Raw genomic sequence first — 16859 nt, forward strand, 5'->3', positions numbered from 1 at the left:
TTATACTCCTTATCAAAATCAATTTTGTGTTCATATAAGCGTTGTTTTATTAGAAACATAATACTAACTTAAATATCACTTAAATTACGTAGAGTATTGTTAACGTAACAAAAACGATAATTAAACACTCGTCCCGCAAACTACAGTTAAAGTTTATTGCGCAGACTTATCTGTGACCGCCTTTATAGTCTGTGGGTGTTTTGGCGCAATTGTACGCGGGAAAACAGTTCTAAACGCTCCACAGATCGTGGTGCATGCCTGACTCTGGTCCGCGATTTAGAGTTTACGCGTGGGAAATAATATTCGAACAATTAATGTTTTAAGATTGTGAATAATTATTGTGTTAAGTGTATTATAGTGGACTGTGATTATTGTTATAAACAAAGGGGTAAGTTATATTTTATCTGTAGAGGGAATAGTAAATGCAAAATTATGTCTTTTTTTAACGTACAATAACTTTTTCAATAAATTTAAATAGTATTTAAATTGGAAAAGATTTTTTGAGGTTCTGTTATTTAATTCATATATTCTTAATGTAATAATAATAATAAAACGAATAATTATCTTTGTGAAAACTAAATTTATAATAAGTTCATTGATTATTCAATTTCAAATGACGGTCTAGCCATCAAACAATTTTTATTTAGTGTAATGTTAAATTACATATTAAAAATAAATAGTCAAGTTTCAAACGTCGAAAAGTATTAAACTTGAATCTCAAGAAAACACTAAAGTTTTCCATTAAAGTACGGATTAACTTCATCACTTCTTTAGAATTAATTTCGGCTTTATATTTTCTAGGATTGTGATAGAGCTATTTTTAAATAGCTCTATTTAAAAATCCACCACACAGGCTTATAGCTAACTAAAAGTTAAAAATAGTATATCTATAATTTTACCGCCTGCTTTAAATACTTCAGTTATTACGGATGTATGACAAAATTAGAAACTATTTCAAGTGATTTCTTTAAAGACCAGTTCTTCCAGGACCAGGGCTAACGGACAAGCTCATCTGATGTTAAATGATACAGAGCGAGTGCGTCGCCGGCCTCTTGGTACTTTTAAACGAGGAACACATGATTCTATTGAATACGTCGATAAATTAAAATGATATTTTTTTTAATATCTAGACACATCTGCTTTGTGTATAAGTAATTATACTTTTTTTAAACATTAAAATGACCAATTTGCAAGCTTTTAACTTCAAACATTGATTATCTTTGTTACTTTGAGCCTTTAAACAGAATCCGGAACTGAATACCGGATTATCCGTGGATTATACAATTATTGTGATTGTTAATTATCTACTAAATTTAAAACAATTTTAAAGCGGTTGTAATTAAAACGGCTTTGGTATTAGCCAGTTGAGTTCTTCCCTGGGATTTATTTAAAAAACTCAAGGCACCTGCTAACGTAAGTATTAATGGACTGCAGTAGCTTTATGGCTGTAGTTTCGTATATGACAGGGGCATATATAAAAATACATTATTTCTGTAAATATATAACTCACTCAACATATGTTGTATTAATTAAAAAAGTCCCAAAACAAATTTAAAATTATTTCATATTTTATTCAAGTTGTTATCGTAATAAAAAACTTTTATCAAACTAAAGTGTATATATGTATTGGTGTCCTATAACCTATTGGTTTTAGAACAGCTTTCCCCAATTAAATCGGAATATTTTTTTTATAAACACAATTTTTGTATACAAATATTAGATATCTGTTTCATAATCATTTGTCTATCTAATAGGCAAGTAGACCTTGATGGGTCTAAGGCAAGCCGGTTTCCTTACGATGTTCTCCTTCACCGTTCGAGCGAATGTTAAATGTGCACATAGAATATCCATTGGTGCATCGGGATCGAACCTGATGAGAGTTGCACTCTGAAGGTTGCACACGAGGCGAACTACTCTCTTTGTATATACTTATTGATAACAGCGTGCAAGTGCTCAACCTACTCGAGCTATACCTAATAAACAGTTTGGGTTCACATTAATGGACCATGTCTAAGGCACCGGAGAGTGATTTTTGTTGAAATGTTTTCGGATATAGTAATAAAATATTTACCTAACTTTTCTTACAAACTTACTAGAAGATCATCGGACTTCGTGGCAGAAATCGAAATTACATCCGTATCATCTCGACGTATCACCACCACTATATTGAAACAGCTGGCCACTGAAGTTTCCAAAGCAACTTAACGTTACCTTCAAGAAAAGAGCGTACCAATTCTCAAAAATCAAAATACCTTTATTTAGTTTAGATGCATCTTAGCGCATGCTTATGAATGTCAAAAACGTTAACACAATTCGTGAAAGAGTTCACTCAAGCATCCGTTCACAAAACTACTAGGCCTTGTTGTGAGAAGAACGATCAAGTAATTTAACAAGTTTTACTCTCTATTAAAATTATTCAAAGGAAAATGTCATAACCCACAACGTCATTAAAGTTACAAAAGCAAAGTACACTATTCTGTGATTTACCACATTCACCATTACACACACATTCACAGTTCTTCAAAGATAACGAAACAAATTATAAAAATGAAACGAAAACTATTCCTACGCGTTGAGTTTTAGGTAGCCATTGACTGTGTAGTACCTTTACACATTAATGTTTTTTAAACCCCTCTGGTATTGAGTGTCCATGTGCGGTGGTATCACTCACCATCAGGTGGGCCTCCTACCCATCTGTCTCCTGTTCTATAAAAAATATCAACGCTATGTTTATTCATAGTATTCGTCATGGTTTTTGCAACTTGCATACTTGCGTAATAAACTCTGCGTAATCTAATAAAATTGTATTTTTATCGTAGCAAATCTTGATAGTATCAGGCATACTACTACTATATTACGATAATATATATTATATTGAATATTGCGAAGCGTATTTCAATAGACACGCCCATAGACACCCACATTGCCTCTCATTTTAACAATTGGTACTCTAACTAACTCTTAGTGGAAATAGTTCGAAAAAACTTCACTGGGCAGCTGGTTCCACATAGTGGCGATGCGCGGAAAAATTTGCGTTAAACAACGCTCAGATGTAAATAATATTGATGATAAATTATTTTCATAATTTCTTAATGATTTGATATGTTTTCTCACGATGTTTTTCTTCGCCGTACGAGTGCCTTACATACGTATATCGACAGAAAGTAGATAATAAATATTGTGAATTAATTAACTATATTTAAAATTACACATATCGCACGTCAAAAACAAGTTTTCTGGAAAAGCAAATATGACTAGCTAGGCTAATAATTAGACATAAAAAGATTTCTGATAAACTTACATACATTCTTATAAAACTCGGCAACCCGCTCTACCACTACACACTTTCATAATAGAAGTGACGTTTTGACATATATCTTATTGGTTCGAGATTGCTTTTGCTACTATATGTCGTAAACTTCAATATTGTAGGTTGGAAATTATATGAGAAAATTCTCGATAATTTACAACGATTTAATATATTAAAAACTTGGATAATTCTCTAATAAAAACTAACATTTATTTCCAACACACAAATATGCAGTATTCACAAAAACTACATGGTAATGATAAACTTAAGAGGTTCACGGCCTAAGTATGAAAGTGGAAATACCCCTGATGTCCAGTTGCATTTATATGATGAATACTGACCAATTTTAACTCATTGTGTTAAAAAAAACGATTTGCTGTATCTCCCAGTACTTTTTTTGTTCTCAGTGATTTATGTATATCCTGTCAAGTCTGCGCCATATACGCAACTATTCCCGTACGTCCACAACTCCAAAAAGTTGTACCTGCGAGCAGGCCACATGTGGACTGTTAACGTGTAGAGCTTTATGTCTCTTCACATTGGTTGTTAATAATTAAATATTTACAAATAGAAAATTAAAATAAACGAAAATGTACGTAACAAATAATTATATAATAATCTCTCCTCCTGCCTTTACTGGACTACGCCGGTTCTTGCTCCTCCGATCTAAACGAGGAATTGCTAAATAAACTGGATCGTCTCCAAACTTTCTGTATCCGATTTGTATTAGCTAAGAAAGTACGGCCATATCTCTGCGTTCCGCAAGCGGCTAGGATGGTTACCCATTCGTCAGCGACGTATATGCTCATGTTCTCCATCTCCTATATTCCATCCTGTTCAACCCTAAAACTCCTTCCTATCTCGAAAATGATTTCAAATTTTGGGAGCCCATAACAATAGCTTACGCTCTTCCGAAAACTATAACTTTGAAATCCCATCTCATGAATCCTCCTGTCTTGGCGATTCCTTTAAGGTTTTTGCAGTTAGGCTATGGAATTCACTTCCTGTCCCTATGCGCTTAGCTCCTTTTTCTATCGTTCTTTAAATTTCTTCTGTACAAACATTACTTGTCCACATCGTAACCCTAACTTTCGTACTAACTACTAACTGACGTGAGACTGATCCTTGAATTGGATTATGGTAATTCATGTGCAATTTTTACTTTTTGTTTTTCATGTATCCAGTATCAGTTTAGTTTATTTTTTGTTCCTGTTTAGTTTCTTCTTTATAACTATGTATTTTTGCACTTCTAGTCTACCGTATATCCGATATATAATTGTATACATTTTTTTTCTTTAATCACAGTGGTTGCCTGGAAGAAATCGCTCGAAAGCGATAAGGACGCCAGTTGCCCTCCTTTTCATTTAATTATGTTCAATTTTTATATCGTAATGTAACGAAGTGGTGGGGGTATCCCTGAAGTCGTAAGTTGGAACTCCGGTTGTGCACCAATAGACTTGTATGTGTGCATTTTTACGTACATTGTGAGAACCGGCATGGCTTAGACCAGTGATGGGCAAAGTACGGCTCACGAAAGCATTTAATCCAGCCCACCGAGGGTCCATCTACATGGATAGTTTAGGTCCGTTATTCCGCTTTGACGGCCTAGGAGAAAAATTATAATAATAAATGCATAATCTATAGGTGAAGCTAAACTAGCCGCGTAATTCCCTAAAAGGGCATGGCAGACACAAAACGCTTATCACCTTCTTGCCTATTTGAAAAAACAAATAAGCACAATACAGATGCAAACATCTTAAGTTTGTAGCGCCACTGGTTTTATTTTCTTTATATAAAACATTAACCGAGTGCTTTGCAGCAATTGTGGTCAGTGGGTGACTCTCTAAAGATATTTTGACAATTAAATTACTTAGTATAAAGAGTTAAAACCACTATGCTGGTTAGGCATACAATTCACTAAGAGGTCGAACACCCCAAACGAACGGATTTTTTGCAATCCATTCGCGCAAAAAGTGCAAATTACTCAAAAGCATCGTGAGGTAACTGATGAAATGATTTAAGTCCAAAAAACTACAAAAATCGGGCATACAAAGTACTATAAAGCAAAAGCAGTTTAATTCAATTTATTTATCTAAAATGTATACAGAAATTGAAGTAAACACAAATTGGTCACTATTACTCCGGATGCCGAAACGTCCACATTCATTACCATAACATTATGAATGCGGATGTAAGACATAGACTATAGAAGAAAAATATCTCTAGAAATATTCTACAAAATATCAGTCATTACAAAATACAAAGAAGTAAAATAACATAGTACTTAAAAAACGAAACTAACAGCCTACTAACATTAACAGCAACTAACATTGCTAATTTCTTTAAGTTAAATTCATAATTTTAAACAAGGCATGATAAAAATATCTTAAACGCGTCGAGGTGCAGGGTGTCTTTAAATGTTGGCTTTATGTTTGTAGAAGTAGGTAAATAAAACAAAAGAAAGTAATTAAAAAAATACTTTTTAAAAGTTATCTATAGTTTTATGTAACAGCGGCAAACAGGCAACGATTCACCTGATCTTAAGTAATACCGCTGCCCATGGAAACTCACATTGCCAGAAGGCTCTCTAAGGATTACGCTTTTTTCTTGAAGGAGCCCAAGTCCAACTGGTTCGGAATTATCAGTGGGCAGCTGGTTCCACATAGTGGTGGTGCGCGGGAAAAGTGCCTTAAGAAACGCTCAGTTGTGGAACAACGGACGTGGAAGTGTTACGGATGGTAATCAATATCTTATTTTAAGTAACAGCGGCAAGCGTACAAAGGCTCACCTGATGTTAAGTGATAGCTCATGAAGACTCACAGTGCCATCAGGCTCTCATCTTTTAAGAATTACACTCTTTTCGCGAAGGAGCCTAAGTCCAATTGGTTCGGAATTATCAGTGGGCAGCTGGTTCCACATAGTGGTGGTGCGTGGGAAAAGTGCCTTAAGAAACGCTCAGTTGTGGAACAACGGACGTGGAGGTGTTACGGATGGTAATCAATATCTTATTTTATGTAACAGCGGCAAGCGTACAAAGGCTCATCTGATGTTAAGTGATAGCTCATGAAGACTCACAGTGCCATCAGGCTCTCATCTTTTAAGAATTACACTCTTTTCTCGATGGAGCCTAAGTCCAATTGGTTCGGAATTATCAGTGGGCAGCTGGTTCCACATAGTGGTGGTGCGCGGGAAAAGTGCCTTAAGAAACGCTCAGTTGTGGAACAACGGACGTGGAAGTGTTACGGATGGTAATCAATATCTTATTTTAAGTAACAGCGGCAAGCGTACAAAGGCTCACCTGATGTTAAGTGATAGCTCATGAAGACTCACAGTGCCATCAGGCTCTCATCTTTTAAGAATTACACTCTTTTCGCGAAGGAGCCTAAGTCCAATTGGTTCGGAATTATCAGTGGGCAGCTGGTTCCACATAGTGGTGGTGCGCGGGAAAAGTGCCTTAAGAAACGCTCAGTTGTGGAACAACGGACGTGGAGGTGTTACGGATGGTAATCAATATCTTATTTTATGAAACAGCGGCAAGCGTACAAAGGCTCACCTGATGTTAAGTGATAGCTCATGAAGACTCACAGTGCCATCAGGCTCTCATCTTTTAAGAATTACACTCTTTTCTCGATGGAGCCTAAGTCCAATTGGTTCGGAATTATCAGTGGGCAGCTGGTTCCACATAGTGGTGGTGCGCGGGAAAAGTGCCTTAAGAAACGCTCAGTTGTGGAACAACGGACGTGGAAGTGTTACGGATGGTAATCAATATCTTATTTTAAGTAACAGCGGCAAGCGTACAAAGGCTCACCTGATGTTAAGTGATAGCTCATGAAGACTCACAGTGCCATCAGGCTCTCATCTTTTAAGAATTACACTCTTTTCGCGAAGGAGCCTAAGTCCAATTGGTTCGGAATTATCAGTGGGCAGCTGGTTCCACATAGTGGTGGTGCGCGGGAAAAGTGCCTTAAGAAACGCTCAGTTGTGGAACAACGGACGTGGAAGTGTTACGGATGGTAATCAATATCTTATTTTAAGTAACAGCGGCAAGCGTACAAAGGCTCACCTGATGTTAAGTGATAGCTCATGAAGACTCACAGTGCCATCAGGCTCTCATCTTTTAAGAATTACGCTCTTTTCTTGAAGGAGCCTAAGTCCAATTGGTTCGGAATTATCAGTGGGCAGCTGGTTCCACATAGTGGTGGTGCGCGGGAAAAGTGCCTTAAGAAACGCTCAGTTGTGGAACAACGGACGTGGAGGTGTTACGGATGGTAATCAATATCTTATTTTAAGTAACAGCGGCAAGCGTACAAAGGCTCACCTGATGTTAAGTGATAGCTCATGAAGACTCACAGTGCCATCAGGCTCTCATCTTTTAAGAATTACACTCTTTTCTCGAAAGAGCTTAAGTCCAATTGGTTCGGAATTATCAGTGGGCAGCTGGTTCCACATAGTGGTGGTGCGCGGGAAAACCGGGTTAAGAAACGAACGATGGACGTCGAGGTGTTGTGGATGGTATTTTATATTTTGCCTTGACGTCTGATGCTGAAACTCAGCTGCAGGTCCGAACCAATAAGAGCCTTTAAGATTATGCTATGCCTAAAAATAATTGAAACATACAAATAGCTATTGAATTCCGAATGTTTATATGGAGTAAGGAGGACAGAATTAACTTTGAGTTAATTAATTTATTCCTAAGCATTTTGGAATCAAAACTTTGGTGTTCTATCGCGATGTGTGTTATTCTTTCAAATGCAAATTTAAAAGTAATAAAACTAATAAGGAACTCGGTAAAATGTACCAAATAAAACAAGTCAACAAAATATAATTAATTTTATACACATCAAAATATAAATTTGTTCAAAAATACACTGTGAAAAATATTTTTGATTTTTGCACAAGAAACATATCTACCATTCGTCATTTTTGTATATGACGCATCATGCAGGGCAATTAAATTTTTTGTTATTGCAACATTTATCATTGAAACTAACGTGATGTTATAAATCCTATACGTAGTCTAAACAAAAAGCTCCTGAGATAAGTGAAACCAGACACAAACTTTTCAGCTACACAATGTTACTATTAAGCAGATTTATTATGTTCATTTAGACTTTGTTGGTGTATTTTAGCGCAGAAAAACCTGAACACAAAAACATGTTTGAATTTTGAATACTTAAAAGTGCAAAAGTACGAAGCGTCTGCAAATAATCTATAATTTAATTTGCGTACGTCATCTGAGCCCAAATACTAATTAAATATTGTTTAACGTTTCTTCGGTATGTCAGCGGTAACAATATATGGAATACAGACCTTAAGGCCCTATTCCAGCACGAATTGCAGTGTCAGTGTTTCGGGGTGGACTGCGGTACGCAGTGGAGAGCTGGAGCACTGATGCGCGCCGGCCCGTAATAACAATTAGCTGTGTAATGACACATAGTGTCAAAAATTGCCTATGTTTCCATTTTTTTTCTATCGTGTGAAGTTATTTAAATCGTGTATCGATCTTTCAAAATGGATAAATAAACTACTCAACTTCACCCCATTTTTTCCATTTCTACTTCAAGAAACGATAACAAAAAATGGAATGAAACAATGTATTTTTTTGGAGCTTGGCGACTGGATAGGCCCTGGATAGTGGATAGACAGTGTGGCCCTTAATGAGAACTAATAATTGTTAATTGTTGTAAAAACGTCTCAGGACTTATTATTTTTACAGATATAAACATAAATGTCGTAATACTCTGGCGAGACAATTTTTATTTATTTAAACTATTAAAGTTACAAATTTTATTTTATATATATATTGATTATGTATTAGTCAATAAAAGTACATAAATAATCCAACATGTCTCATAGTCTCTAACACGACGACACTGTTGATTTATTTATTGGCACTAAATATTAATTCAAACTCACAGTAGTACGTAAAAAGACTTTTCTTATTACCGTGTCAGAACATAAGTTTTTTCTCGTAAATCATGGTAACCATGGCAACTGAGGCAAGGTTAATGTTAGATTCCACCAAAATAGCGTGCTCCACATTTGTTTACAAGAATTTTCTGTAAAACCATAGCAGAACACGTACTAAGCTGGTATCGTGTTTAGCATCGGTCTTCACCAGCAATGCTGTCTTTTGTGAGCGGACAGCGTTGCACACTTTTTTACTGAGAAGACCGAGACACTCTTTCTGCCAATATTAGCAATATGGACAGGCAGGAAAACGTTGTGCTTTATGCTACAGCCTGTGTGTTATGCGGGTAGTGGAAGCAAGAATGAGTTCGCAAACAACGAGTGTGGTGTGTGTGCGTGTCGATACGAGTCACAACTTGTTCCGCGAACTTTGCTGAAATATCCGCACATAGTTTTTATTGTGAGTGCTTTGATGAGTCGACCAAAACAAGCATTTGTGCCTTTACTCATTAAACAGGATAGCAATGAGTGTATTATATTCTTAGTCACAGAGAGAAAAAAATGTCAGATTAAAGATGACTCTTAGTCACGGCATGCCACTTATCAGCGTGAACAAATTGCTAAGTAAAAAAAAATTTCTTGAGTACTTTATAAGTTGGGAAAAGGAGCTTCTTTTTACTTCAAAGTTGAAAACGATCAAAGTTAAAAATAACCCAATTATTCTTGTTTGTTAGAATTATTTCGTTACTAATAAAGAGTGCATTTTACTGACGTTATTTTACTAAACTGAGTACAGCGAGTAAATTTGCGTAATTTGGGAAGATGTTTGCGACTTCCAACGAAACCTACTCAACCTTAATGTCTTCTCATACCTCTGCAACGGCTGCTCAATTCAAACGAAAATCAGACATATTAACTTTTAATTTAATCAAAAATATAATAATAATTCAAAGACTGCTACAAGTGTTTTTAATTGTACAAACATTCATCACATCTGGGACACCTGTCTCGCACATCAGTCCTTCTATGGTAGTAGCAAATGTTTGGAATTTCAGGACTTATAGTGGGCCAAATTTTTTAAACTTGTAATTATATAAATATAATATATAGTTGATTTGCTTTTAACGAATATATTATTATTGGACAAGTGTTATCAATTCTGCTAAGTTTTTTCGAAACCTCTGAACCCAGTTCATTCATAGATTCATTAATTCCAACCTCCTTGACGATGTAGTCGATGGGCAGCCGTGCGGTCTTTTATTCTGCTAAGGTTCCCATTCAAGGAGCCTGGGGACCATCGGTTTTTTGCGTGCTATGTGGCGCGCACAACCACTGAGATGTTGCGACAGCCCTTACTACACTCAGAACGATCTTTTCACAAATGGCTACGCGATTGCGGAGGAAGACGATAAATTGTTAAATAGAGAATCTTAAATCTAGACATACTAAAGTACTAGTGATACCTATTAAATTCTGGTATCTGCTATTAACATTTGACATAACAGCTTAAAGACTCTATTTTTGAACCTAATAAAATATAGTAAGGTATTTAGGTCACTTTAATGTCCTAATAATTTCAGTCTACTAATATCTCTACGTTCTGTGACATATTTATCTATGGAGGAAGCGAGTTTGTTTACGGTATTAAGAAAACGATACATACGAGTCAATACCAGAGATTATGGTCATACGTTTGAACTCCAGTTAAATAACTATCGTTTGTTCTACAATTGCGCCTTTACCAGGAAGTTTTTTGCCGCCTGTTAGTTTAAAATTCACTAGTATTGTAGATTAAGTCAACATAATGTTACTTATTCGCCATAATTATTGTACAATATTGGCTAGATTATGTAAAGCACTCTTTATATGAACATCATTGTAGGAAAAAAAATCAAGGTGACAAAAAAATGTAGGTACAGTGCCGGTAAGAGCGGCACTGTCGTGTCTTGGCGTGAGTAAGCCGAGAGCTTAATAAATGTCACACAAACAATAGTCTGTCAAATTACCGTAACCTTGTTTATTATGCTCTTAATGAGGTTTAAGTGTTCATTTATTATTGTTATTTTTATTTTGTTTTTTATCTTTCTGGTTTTATTATATATTTTTTTTAATTTTGGAACTAAGTTTCTTCTAGCGCGTTGCGAAAGGGGGCTAGACGAAAAAAATTAAGACCAAAAGTTGTACGCCTCTCTGTCATTTATTTTCGTTTCGTTTTTCGCGACAATTTTTTTTGTTAGTGTATACAGGTTTTTTGTACATAATAAAAAATAATAACATTTCTGAAATTGAGCCCACTGATTAAGTTTATATTACATTATATTTGTTAATAATAAAAAAAAATATTCCTTCAGTAATTAATCGGAAGGAACTTCGTTCGATCCGGGTGTCCCTTGACACCTCTCAAGTGTTTTTTTTTTATTGTTTCTTTGTTTTAATTTTCTCCATTGATAGAGTAATTATGTTCTAATATAATTTATGTGTATGTGTAGGTGTTAAATTTGTGATGTCATATTTTCTAGTATTTTTTTAAGAACGTATAATTAAATATAATATCTTTTTAGTTTGAATTTTATTAAATGTTGGTAGATAGTAAAATTATTTATTTACGCACCAAAATGGCGACGGCATTACCAATGTCAATGTCAATGTCATTGCCGGCCAAGAAGAGTATGTGGCACTGTAACTGTATGAAGGTAAAGTCAAATCGGCTAACACCATTTTAACCTTTCTAAATGGACCATTAACATACCACCCAACCCTCAACTGGAGTCAGAGCATTAACCTTCAAGTGACACCAGATACTAACACATTAATATAGCCTGAATTATCATCACACACTGTCCACGAAACTCGAAACGGCGATTTATGTAAATAATGATAGAAATTCGGGAGGTTACACACGGTCAGTAGATCATGTCTGAGCGCCGTGATCAGCTAGGAAACATATGGAGCGGACAATCTGTTCCCACCGGTTTCTGTCCAGCGCCACTCTTACGTGTTCAGTTATTAGGGACAGGCTTTCGCTTGATCGTTCCATCTGGTTGTTGAACGACCACCAGATCGTACTAACAACTATCGGCAGTTTATCCAAGTTCTCATTGCGCAATGTGTGGAAATATCGCGTTGTCGGCATATAGGAGACAGGCGGATGCCGATTTGGGTCAAGTAAAGGCATTATTCCTTTGCCTTTCTCAAGCCAAGAAAGCGCACATTTCTACTTCATACAGGAATATGTACCAACCGCATATCAATCTGATTTTATGATACCAATTCCTCTTTACTTCCAGGTGATGCTTAAACCTGTCATGGGATCGTTAGCCATGCCAATTCGATTTTTGCCTTTTATGTCTCGGGGAAAGTGCTGTCATCGTTTTTTTTTATTCAAAATGGCGTTTGTGTTTTAAATGAGCTATTGAGGACACAAGGAAAAAGGATACTTGATACCTTCTTCATCCCTTGCATCTTTTGATTATTATATAGCAAGCAAAGCGAGCAAGGTGATATTAATTTAACAAATGTTTGACGTGCAATATAACCTGGAGTCTCAGTTCAGAGTGCTGCCGTCGTTATAGATTTGAGGTCCGATCCGATAACAGACATGTAAGACAGACCGAACAGAAAGAGACATCTGTCTCTTTCTGTTCAGTCAAGTCATCTGACTTCAGTTAAAACCGGACCAAGGTTTAGCTTCTACAAGGTCGTTATATATTTTGGCTCGTGGTAAATTTATGAATAACAATTTAAAATATTTTGATGAGGGTAAAATTTCGGATTGTTTTATCTATTATAACTGACTGACAGCGGTTCTATGGGAATATTCATTAAGAGTTACAGTAAAGGCCCATTTCGATGGAGAGAGTTTCTCGTCTCGAAGGTACGATTATCGAAAGAATAAAAAAAAATCGTCTAAACATTCACACCTTTCGCTCTTCCACTTTGACGACAATTGCCTCGCAATAGATAATTTATTGTGTATAAACAGAATTTCAAAAGCAATAATCGTATTTCGAGGTTTTGTGCCAGTTGCTACCATGAGTGTAGTTAGGGTGTTTTAATTATATCTGCTGTTCTAAGAAAATAATTCATTAAACGTAAAAAAGATGTTGTATTAATTTTCATTTTACGCGTTCCACAATAACTTGTATAAAGTTCAATGAACTTAATATTATCGGCAGCGCCTAATTTAAAGAATTTTTGTGTTTTTTTTGAGATCAATATCGTAATAATCACTAAACTGGAGTGAAACATCTCGCACTCAAAACGGTTCAAACCGATTTGTACGATATTCGCATGAACCTAAAAAATTGTCATTCGACATCGTGTTTATACTAGTCGAGATTCTCGTGAGAATCTTCTTACTTATATGTCGATGTGTAAACAGACAGAACAGACAGGAAATTATCGCCTGCTGGTTCTCTTATGACATAATCGTAGGTGATAATTTAGTCCTTGCTTGTATATAAACATTTTGATACGATAATGCTGATGATTGCTGGTGATAATCGCGTATTTCTCGCATAACGTGTAAGAAACTTTCTTCATCTCAATGGGCCTTAAGGCAAAATCACTATTGACATCTATACCATATCTACATTAGTAGATTGAAATTTTATTTAAGTACGCGATGTTGAATGTTTTTAACAATAAGTATTTGACTATAGTTTCAATGGTTGATGAAAAATAAGTCTCCTCAAATTTTGGTCTAATTTCGTTTCGAGTATTATGGAGTCAACAATTAATTGAATTATATCACATTCGTTTGGCGGAGAGCTTTTACTAGTGAATTAATTTAATATTCTATTTATTAAGAGTTATTTCACTATATACTATACTAAATTATTGCTAATTTTATTGCAATTGTGTTGTTTAAAATATGTCTAGTAGATATTTAAAAAGCACAATTTCTAATCGGATACTAATATTAAATAGGGCTTCGTGGTAAAATGGTTGTACGCATGTAGCTTAGTACTTAGGACTGTTAAAAATAGTGTACAACCTCAGACCTCCAAATACAATTTTTTATTAGAATCAATTAACACGATTCGGTGTTTTAGATTTAGATTTTGTTTTATAATAAATCAGTGTGCAAGACCAACGATCAGTGATCAACGATCAACGCCTTCTAACAAATTAACTTTGACACTGACAATTTACAACGTGTGACCATGATATTGCGTGGTGTTGCCATGCTAATAAGATAGATGACTATGTCATTTCTCTTACACTATATATGTATATATATTTTATTATTATTATTATAAATGCACATAGAAAAATCTTACATATACTAATTGCGTGATGTCAAAAGGTGTGTGTGTTTTAATGAGCTCTTGCTTGGTGTAAATTATGAGCTAAAATCATTTTTATTCTGCCTCTGTAAGGCGATAAGAAACAATTCAGTAATAGTACAGTCGATAGCAATACGTATTATTTCGTGTGACGGACGTATTCACCCAACTTTTAATTGATTCCGCTTCCATTCGTTTTTATTGGAATCGTTCAATAGCCATTTTCATTGAATCTGCAATTCGGTTTTTATTTCTTGATTTGCGGCTGCGGCTCATATCATTTTTAATCGGAATTATTTCTAAGGATATTATCTATAAATGCCATTAAAATTTTAAGAGGCTTTTGTTTTAATTGTAAAACTAAACAAAGTTAATGAAAGGTCAAATGTCTAATTAGTATTAAAATTTGTTATGGAATTCTATAACAACATTAATAATCCAAGTAAATGCCAATACAAACAAGCGATTCTGATCTCCGAGGTCTTGGTCTCATTACTCAGCAGTGCCATGCAATGCTCAATTAAGAACATCAAACAACGCTCATCTAGAAGCATGCTGGAGTTTCACCCCTCCGTTGTTGACATCCCCAAGTGCACTATTTGCATCGTTCCACAAAAGACTGGTTTTCCAAGTCCATTTCCATGTTCACAGAACAGTTTATCATGGCTTCATTTAAGCGACGGTTAAATAGGCCTCTCCTGGACAGGCGTACCCTCCAATAGGCCGCATCTCACTTAACATCAGTTTGGATTGTGACCAATAATCTGCCCAGTTCTTTTAAAAGTTTTGTTTAAGGTGGTGGTCATAGATAGATATCCATGACATGCCAAAAAGACTGCTGTCCTGAATATATCATGATTTTGTTGTATATCCCATTCGAGAGAGTCTAATACTTTTATTAAATAATATATATTTTAATATATATAAATCTCCTGTCACGATGTTTGTCCGCGATGGACTCCTAAACTACTTAACCGATTTTTTATTAAATTGGCACACCGTGAGCAGTCCATCTTAAGAGATAGGATAGTTTAGATCTTTAATTATAGTCGCAATTTTAATTTATTGCAAATTATTTGTCTATAATTAAGTGACAGTCACAATTATCTGTTAACTCCAAAAGATTCTAACAGATGTCGATACCTTTCGACTGGATTGAGTAAGTAATCAATAGGGCACTGCTTAGGTTAACCGACAAACGTGTCATATAAGCTACAATTCAATATCATGATTACCACGTGTTATTGAGGCTAAATTATAAATAATAAATTTATTTTGTAGTAAACGAAATACCGTGAAATTCAATTATTTATACTTTTTTAATTTTTGGTGTTAGCATAGCCAACCACGTGTTACTTAGACCGAAGTGTAAATCAAAATGAAATTATAGTGACAATAATACAGTGAAATTATTCGTTCGTGTCACGGTATTAAGGCTAAGTAAAACCACATTAAGGAGAAACGAAGTTCGCGAGGGCAGTAGTTTATAAAGCAAGTGTTTATAGTTGTATGGTAGCAACCTAAAATAAGTCTCTACTTCTTCTAGCCACCGGAATAGCGACCAAATCTACCAATGGTCGTTATTACATGTATTTTTCTCGGGTTTCCCACGAGAAATAAGCTATGTTTAATTCCAACACGAATTCTTAAATTTAAGGCGTATTTTGTATTAATACCGAGGGAAATTAAAAAAATTCCTTTCTGAACAATTAAATATTATCTGTTAAGAGAAGGTCTATTAATATAATTTATAAGAAAATTTGTAATTATGTTCATTATAAATTATTTTTCCAAGAAAAACTAACGTTTTAATACATTAATATTTTACTTTGTATACAAAATATTAACTATGTTTAGTGGTAATTTCTTCAATTTTGATCTTGTTACCTTTGGGATTCACAGTTCATAAATCCACAGGCGCTAATTAAAGATTTAAGTTGGCGCCTGGTTAGTAACGGTGGCCCCAAAGTTGGTGCTTTCCTCGCTCAACGAATATGTATGGCAATATAGCAGTAAATGCCAGCAAAAAACACTGCCACAGTTTTAAAATTTGTTTTAATTTTATTTTTATCAAATGTTTATTATTATGTAGCAACAAATTTTATAATAGTATATTATGCCATATACGTCATTAATATATATATATATATATATATATATTCGAATATAGGAACTCATCCTGTATGTGAATGAGAATTCTCGACAAGAACAGGTTTCTTGCATCGGCTATCTATGGCGCGTCAGTGTTTAGATTTGTTTATGACGTTTTACGTGCAATTTTAAATTGTTTGAATGGTTTGATTGTTATAAATTTACAGTTTATATGTCACTGGCCTTAGTATATATATATG

General features: G+C 34.9%; 1 protein-coding gene across 2 annotated transcripts in view; it reads left to right on the forward strand.

Moving 5' to 3' along the window:
• Window positions 1-230: 230 nt before the first annotated feature.
• LOC123714016 (orexin/Hypocretin receptor type 1-like) overlaps window positions 231-16859 on the forward strand; it is a 105245-nt gene continuing 88616 nt past the window's right edge. For both annotated transcript variants that reach the window (XM_045668009.1, XM_045668010.1), the window contains exon 1: window positions 231-388. The gene's annotated coding sequence lies outside the window, so the exon portion shown is untranslated. The remainder of the gene's footprint in view (window positions 389-16859) is intronic.

This window comes from Pieris brassicae, chromosome 9, assembly GCF_905147105.1.
Source record: "Pieris brassicae chromosome 9, ilPieBrab1.1, whole genome shotgun sequence".
Lineage (NCBI taxonomy): Eukaryota > Metazoa > Arthropoda > Insecta > Lepidoptera > Pieridae > Pieris > Pieris brassicae.